Source organism: Melanerpes formicivorus, unplaced genomic scaffold, assembly GCF_026170545.1.
Source record: "Melanerpes formicivorus ecotype bairdi unplaced genomic scaffold, bMelFor1.0.p_v2 SCAF_987, whole genome shotgun sequence".
Taxonomy (NCBI): Eukaryota; Metazoa; Chordata; class Aves; order Piciformes; family Picidae; genus Melanerpes; species Melanerpes formicivorus.
The window spans coordinates 57883-65502 of NW_027143339.1; the positions used below are offsets into that span (position 1 = coordinate 57883).

The 7620-nt window shown below is 70.3% G+C and overlaps 1 long non-coding RNA gene across 1 annotated transcript; it reads right to left on the reverse strand.

Annotated features, from left to right (window-relative positions):
* Positions 1-264: 264 nt before the first annotated feature.
* LOC137461001 (uncharacterized) lies at positions 265-3270 on the reverse strand. The gene is made up of 2 exons (XR_010993176.1): positions 2938-3270; positions 265-1359 (listed from the first exon to the last, which is right to left on the reverse strand). It is a non-coding gene; the product is annotated as an uncharacterized lncRNA (long non-coding RNA).
* Positions 3271-7620: the final 4350 nt, after the last annotated feature.

Consider the following 7620-nt stretch of genomic DNA (forward strand, 5'->3'; position numbering starts at 1 on the left):
CACCCCACCCCCTGCTCTCGACTCCCATTGGCCTCTGATTAGCATAACCCCGCCCCCGAACCCGCCGCGCCCTCTCCACTCCGCGCCTCTGCCCCAGTGCCCTGTGACACACCACCCTCACCCCCTTTCCGCGCCGCTTCTATCGCGACAGGCGACAGAGAAACGACTCCGGCTGCCCTCTGCCCCCTGCTCGGAGGCCCTCCGCCTCGGCCTGACCTGAGGAGGAGGAGAACAGAAGGCGAAAAACCACTCGAGGGGCAGAGAGGGAGGGAAAGTTCAGCTCTTTGCTCCTCAGCAGCCTCCAAAGCCTCCTGCCTGAACCCAACCCCAAGGAACCAGGTCCCAGGTGGGCCAAGGGGGGCCCCAGGGGTCCAAGGTGGACCCCAGCGGTCCAGAGGGGGTCCTAGATGTCCGAGGTGGACCCCAGGGGTCCAGAAGGGTCCTAGATGTCCAAGAGGAACCCCAGGGGTCCCAGAGGGGGTCCCAGATGTCCAAGAGGGGCCCCAGGGGTCCAGAGGGGTCCCAGGTGTCCTGAGGTGGGCTCCAGGGGTCCAAAGGGGGTCCCAGATGTCCAAGGTGGACCCCAGCGGTCCAGAGGGGTCCCAGATGTCCAAGAGGGGTCCCAGGGGTCCAGAGGGGTCCCAAATGTCCAAGGTGAACCCCAGCGGTCCAGAGGGGGTCCCAGATGTCTGAGGTGGGCTCCAGGGGTCCAGAGGGGTCCCAGATGTCCAAGAGGGACCCCAGGGGTCCAGAGGGGTCCTAGATGTCCAAGAGGAGTCCCAGATGTCCAAGAAGGGCCCCAGGGGTCCAGAGGGATCCAGATGTCCAAGAGGAGCTCCAGGGGGTCCAAAGGGGTCCTAGATGTCCGAAGTGGTTCCCATGCCTCCATGGTGGCCTCCACGTGTCCATAATGACTTCCACATCTCCATGGTGTTCTCCACGTCTCCATGGTGGCCTCATGTGTCCATGATGACCTCATGCCTCTGTGGTGGCCTCCCTGTGCCCATGATGACCTCCATGTGTCCATAATGACCTCCATGTCTCTCTGATGTCTTCACTTGTCCATAATGACCTCAGCATCTCTCTCGCCGCTGCCCTCTCAGCTGTCTCCCTGCCGTGACTGCCCGGAGGAAAGGCTCTCTGGCGCCGCCGTGTGGCCGGGCTGGCTCAGCAGCGGCGGGGGGAGGCAGGGTAGCGCTGGCGCAGCTGGCGGCGGAAGCGGCGGAACCGCTGCCGGTTGAGCTCCAGCTCTGCCTCCCGGCCCCGGTGGAAGCCTTCGGCCTCCTTGAAGCCTCGGTGGGCGACGAAGGCTCCGTCCAGCACGGCGAAGCGGAAGCCGGCCACGTGCAGCTCACACGCCTGGGGGGTTGGGGGGAGGGAGGGGAGAGGGTTAGGGTCCAGGGACATCCCCCCCAGAGCCCCACAGCACCCAAAGAGCTTCCGAGCACCCCCAGAGCACCCAAGCAGCACCCAAGCAGCACCCAAGCCCCCCCATGGCCACCCAGTGACCACCCCAAGCATCTCCAAGCCCTGTGCCCACCCACCCCAAGCCCCCTTGTGCCCAATGGCCACCCCAAGCATCTCCAAGCCCCCTTATGCCCACCCCAAGCCCTCCCCTGCCCACCCCCAGCCCCCTTGTGCCCACCCCCCAGTTCCCCCATTCCTACCTCCAAGCCCCTCTGTGCCCACCCAACATCCACCCCCAGGCACTCCCCAGCCCCCTGGTGCCCAGCCCAGGCTCCTCCATGCCCAGCCCAAGCACTCCCCAGCCCCCCGGTGCCCACCCCAAGCCCCCCCATGCCCACCCCCAAGCACTCCTCCCAGCCCCCTGGTGCCCACCCCAAGCCCCCCCCATGCCCACCCCAAGCACTCCCCAGCCCCCTGGTGCCCACCCCAAGCCCCCCCATTGCCCACCCCAAGCACTCCCCCCAGCCCCCCTGGTGCCCAGCCCAGGCTCCCCCCATGCCCACCCCAAGCACCCCCAACCCCTCTGGTGCCCAGCCCAGGCTCCCCCCATGCCCCCCCCAAGCACTCCCCAGCCCCCCAGTGCCCAGCCCAGGCTCCCCCATGCCCACTCCAAGCGCTCCCCAGCCCCCAGGTGCCCAGCCCAGGCCGCCCCATGCCCACCCCAAGCACTCCCCAGCCCCCTGGTGCCCACCTCCAAGCCCCCCCCATGCCCACCCCAAGCACTCCCCAACCCCCTGGTGCCCGGCCCAGGCCCCCCCCATACCCACCCCAAGCACCCCCAGGCCCCCCCAGGCCCACCCCAAGCACTCCCCAGCCCCCCAGGCCCACCCCAAGCACTCCCCAGCCCCCCAGTGCCCACCCCAACCACCACCCATGCCCACCCCAAGCACCCCCCAGCCCCCTGGTGCCCACCCCAAGCACCCCCAACCCCCCTGGTGCCCAGCCCATGCCCACTCCAAGCACTCCCCAGCCCCCCAGTGCCCAGCCCAGGCTCCCCCATGCCCACCCCAAGCACCCCCATGCCCACACCCATGCACCCCCTAGCCCCCTAGTGCCCAGCCCATGCCCCCCCATGCCCACCCCAAACACCCCCCAGCCCCCTGGTGCCCACCCCAAGCCCCCCCCATGCCCACCCCAAGCACTCCCCAGCCCCCTGGTGCCCAGCCCAGGCTCCCCCATGCCCACCCCAAGCACCCCCAACCCCTCTGTTGCCCAGCCCAGGCTCCCCCCCATGCCCCCCCAAGCACTCCCCAGCCCCCCAGTGCCCAGCCCAGGCTCCCCCATGCCCACCCCAAGCACTCCCCAGCCCCCTGGTGCCCACCCCAACCACCCCCCCATGCCCACCCCATGCACCCCCAACCCCCCTTAGTGCCCAGCCCAGGCTCCTCCATACCCACCCCAAGCAGTTCCCAACCCCCCCTGGTGCCCATCCCATGCTCCCCCCACGCCCCCCCCCGGCGCGGTGCCCACCTGGCTGATGCGGTTGAAGCCGTACTGCAGGAAGCCTTCGTCGAAGGCTGGCACCCCCCCGGCGGCGGGGGCCAGGTAGAAAGGTTCCCAGGGGTCCTGCCAGGGCACCTCGTAGGCCCACCCTCAGCCCGGGGGCGGGGGGCAGCTGCCACCAGCGGCCGTAGGCGGTGGGCGCCTGGCAGCGGGGGCAGAGGGGCACCGTAGAAGGCTCTGGCGTCCCCCGCAGCCCACAGCCCCCGCAGGGCCTCCTTGGAGCGGGGCAGCTCCAGCCCCGAGCGCACCTCGAAGGCTGGCAGCACGAACACCACCTGGGGCCGGGGGGGGTCGGGGCCTTCAGGGACCCCCAGGGCGTTGGGGTCCTGCCAGGCGTTGGGGTCCCTTGGGGCGCTGGGGTCCCCCAGGGTGCTGAGGGTCTTCAGGTCACTGAGGTCCTTCAGGGCGTTGGGGACCCCCCAAGGTGTTTGGGACCCCCAGGGTGTTGGGGTCCCTTAGAGCCTTGGGGACCCCCAGGGTGTTGGGGACCCCCAGGGTGTTGGGGTCCCTCAGAGCCTTGGGGACCCCCAGGGTGCTGAGGGTCTTCAGGTCACTGAGGTCCTTCAGGGTGTTGGGGACCCCCCAGGGCATTGGGGTGCCTCAGAGCCTTGGGGACCCCCAGGGTGTTGGGGTCCCTCAGAGCCTTGGGGTCCCTCAGAGCCTTGGGGACCCCCAGGGTGTTTGGGACCCCCAGGGCGTTGGGGTTCCTCAGGGCGTTGGGGTCCCTCAGAGCCTTGGGGTCCCTCAGAGCCTTGGGGACCCCCAGGGTGTTTGGGACCCCCAGGGTGTTTGGGGTCCCTTAGAGCCTTGGGGACCCCCAGGGTGTTGGGGACCCCCCAGGGTGTTGGGGTCCCTCAGAGCCTTGGGGACCCCCAGGGTGCTGAGGGTCTTCAGGTCACTGAGGTCCTTCAGGGTGTTGGGGACCCCCAGGGCATTGGGGTGCCTCAGAGCCTTGGGGACCCCCAGGGTGTTGGGGTCCCTCAGAGCCTTGGGGTCCCTCAGAGCCTTGGGGACCCCCAGGGTGTTTGGGACCCCCAGGGCGTTGGGGTTCCTCAGGGCGTTGGGGTCCCTCAGAGCCTTGGGGTCCCTCAGAGCCTTGGGGACCCCCAGGGTGTTTGGGACCCCCCAGGGTGTTGGGGTCCCTCAGAGCCTTGGGGTCCCTCAGAACCTTGGGGTCCCTCAGAGCATTGGGGACCCCCAAGGTGTTTGGGACCCCCAGGGCGTTGGGGTCCCTCAGAGTCTTGGGGTCCCCCAGGGTGTTGAGGGTCTTCAGGTCACTGAGGTCCCTCAGAGCATTGGGGACCCCCAAGGTGTTGGGGACCCCCAGGGCGTTGGGGTCCCTCAGAGCCTTGGGGTCCCTCGGGGTGCTTGGGACCCCCCAGGCTGTTGGGGTCCCCCAAGGTGTCAGGGTCCCTCAGAGCACCGAGGACCCCCCGGGGTGTTGGGGACCCCCACGGCATTGGGGGCCCCCCGGGGTGCTGGGGCCCCCTGGCTCACGAGGTGGGGGCAGACCCCTGGGCAGCTTGGGGTCGCCGAGGCCGCCAGGAGCTCCCCGCGCCGGGGGGGGCCCCCAAGACCCCCGGCGCCCCCAAGCCTTCAGGGCCCTCCAGGACCTCCCGAACCCCCCAAAGCTTTGCTGTCCCTCAGCCCCTCCCCGTCCCCCAAATGCCCTCCGCGCCCCCAAAGTGGGGGTCCCAGCCTCGCCCCCCCCCTCCCTCAGCAGGCGGCGGAAGGCTTCCCGCAGCCCCCAGCTGGGCACCACATCAGCGTCCAGCAGCAGCACCCAGTCCCCAGGACCCCCCCGGGGAGGGGGCTTGGGAGCTCCCTTGGAGGGGGGGGCAAAGCCTCCGTTTGGGGGGGGGTCTCCCCCTCATTGCCCCCCCCCCAAGCCAGGTTCCTCAGCAGGTTCCCAGGGTAGGGAACCCCCAGAGTGTAGCTGGGGGGGTCGGTGGCTGCCAGCCTCCGGAGGGCCCCCCCCGCAGCTTCCCCTGCTTTGGGGGGGGTCTTAATTTGGGGGGGGGGTCTCAATTTAGGGGGGGGAGAGGCAGCCCCCACCACCACCTGCACCCTCAGGCGCCCCCGGAGCCCCCTGCAGAGCCCCCCCCCCAAAACTGCCAGCAGCTCCTCCAGGGCCTCCCCGACCTGGGGGACCCCGAAGACAGCAACGGAGATGGGACCCCCCCCCCAAAAGTCCGCCCCCCCCAGAGCCTCAGCTACTTTCCCCGGGGTCCCGTGAGTGGCCAAAATGACCTCGGGGGGGGGGTCCCCAATTCGGGGGGGGGTCCCAAAACGTCCCAATAGATCCGATAGGAGCCCGAAGGGTCCAGGACTCCCCGGGGAGGGGTCCAGGAGGGCTTTTTGGGGGAGGGGGGGGGAGGATCTGGGGGGTCTCTGGGGGTGGGGAGGGGGCAGAGCTCGCAGGTAAAGGGTCTGCAGCAGGGCCAAGCCCCCCAGCAGCCAGGCACAGCCCCCCCAGCAGCCGCCCCCGGCCCATCCTCCACCCCCCCCAGTTTGGGACTGGGAAGTACTGGGAAGGGGGCTGGGGGGGGGGGAAGGTTTAAAAAGGGGCTGGGGGCGGGGGGGGAGGCTTGCTAGGGGGGCTGGATGCCCTGGAAGGGTACTGGGGCGTTACTGGGTTTAGTGGGAGGGGGCTGGGGGGCACTGGAATTGTCCTGGGGGGTTACTGGGAGGGGGATTGGAGGAGTTGGGAAGGGGCTGAGGACCCTACGGGAGGCACCGGGAGGGAAGTGGAAGGGGTCCCGGGGGGGCACTGGGAGGGAAGTGGAAGGGGTCCCGGGGGGGGGCAATGGGAGGGAAGTGGAAGGGGTCCCGGGGGGGGCAATGGGAGGGAAGTGGAAGGGGTCCCGGGGGGGCACTGGGAGGGAAGTGGAAGGGGTCCCGGGGGGGCAATGGGAGGGAAGTGGAAGGGGTCCCGGGGGGGCACTGGGAGGGAAGTGGAAGGGGTCCCGGGGGGGCACTGGGAGGGAAGTGGAAGGGGTCCCGGGGGGGCACTGGGAGGGAAGTGGAAGGGGTCTCAGGGGGGCAATGGGAGGGAAGTGGAAGGGGTCCCGGGGGGGCAATGGGAGGGAAGTGGAAGGGGTCCCGGGGGGGGCAATGGGAGGGGAAGTGGAAGGGGTCCCGGGGGGGCACTGGGAGGGAAGTGGAAGGGGTCCCGGGGGGGCAATGGGAGGGGAAGTGGAAGGGGTCTCAGGGGGGGCACTGGGAGGGAAGTGGAAGGGGTCCCGGGGGGGCAATGGGAGGGAAGTGGAAGGGGTCTCGGGGGGGGGCAATGGGAGATACCGGGAACGGACTGGGAGAGGGCTGGAAGGCTAAGGGGGTCCTGGGGGGTCACTGGGCCCCGTGCTGAGCCGGGACCGGTAGGGCATGGCTGGGGTCACCGGGACCAGTCCCACTGGGAAGGGGGAGGAGGCCCAGCCCGGAGCGGGGGGCGGGGGGGGGGGAGGGCTTCTCTGGGCCCGGTTTGGGTCTGGGGAGAAGAACCTGAGCCCAGCCTGGGGGGGAGAGAGGAGGGGAGGGGAGGGGTGGGGGGCACCGGGCCCGGCGTAGCGGAGAGGAGGGGGAGGCGAAGCGGTCCCGGGCCGGGGGCTGGAGCGGTCCCGGGCCGGGGGCGCGGGGGGGGGCGGGGCCGGGCCGGGGGCACGGGGGTGGGGGCGGCGCCGGGCCCGGGCCCGGCCGGGAGCTCACCGCGCCGGGAGTCGCCGCGCATGCGCAGGGCGGGGCCCGGACAGGAAGAGGCGGGGCTTGCGCAGAGGGTGTGCGGCGTAGGGGACTCGGAGGCGGGGTTTGGCCTTTAGGCGGGCCCTGATTGGATGGAGCGCGGTTCGAGGCGTGGTTCAAGGGGGGTGGGGGCGTGGCTGGGGGTGAAGGGGGCGGAGCCTGAGGGCAGCCTGCCTCCTGGCGCCCTACTGGGTCCGTCCTGGGAGCCCCTCCCGAGTCAGCTCCCCCCCCCGAGACCCTCTGGGGACTTCCTCCCCTGCCTCCTGAGACCCTCCCTCCTGGGATCCCCTCCCCCCACTTCTGAGGACCCCCCAGGCCTCCTATGGCCACCCCCAGGCTCATGGGAACCCCCTCCCCAATTCCTGGGACCCCTTTCCATGCCCTGGGACCCCTCTGGACCCTCTGAGATCCGCCCCCCTATTCCTGGGACCGCCTCCCCAGCCTCCTGGGACCCCCTCCCCCCAATTCTGGGGACCTCCTAAACCTCCTATGTCCACCCCCAGACTCCTGGGACCCCCCTCCCCAATTCCTGGGACCCCTTCCCATGCCCTGGGACCCCTCTGGACCCTCTGCGATCCGCCCCCCTATTCCTAGGACCCCCTCCCCCCAATTCTGGGGACCCCCTAAACATCCTCTGCCCACCCCCAGACTCCTGGGACCCCCCCCCTCCCCAATTCCTGTCGCCCTTTCCCCACCTCTGGGACCCCTCCCCCCCAATTCCTTGGACCCCCTCCCCCCCCCCCCCAGACAGCAGCTGCCAAGGGGACAATGAGGTCACTTTATTGGGAGGGGGTCAGGGCCACCAGGCCTCCAGGGGACACTGGGGACAGTTGGGGACACCAAACTGTGGTGGCTCTCAGTCCCTTGAGGGGGAGCAAGGGTGAGGTCCCAGCTCCTTGGGGACACCAAATG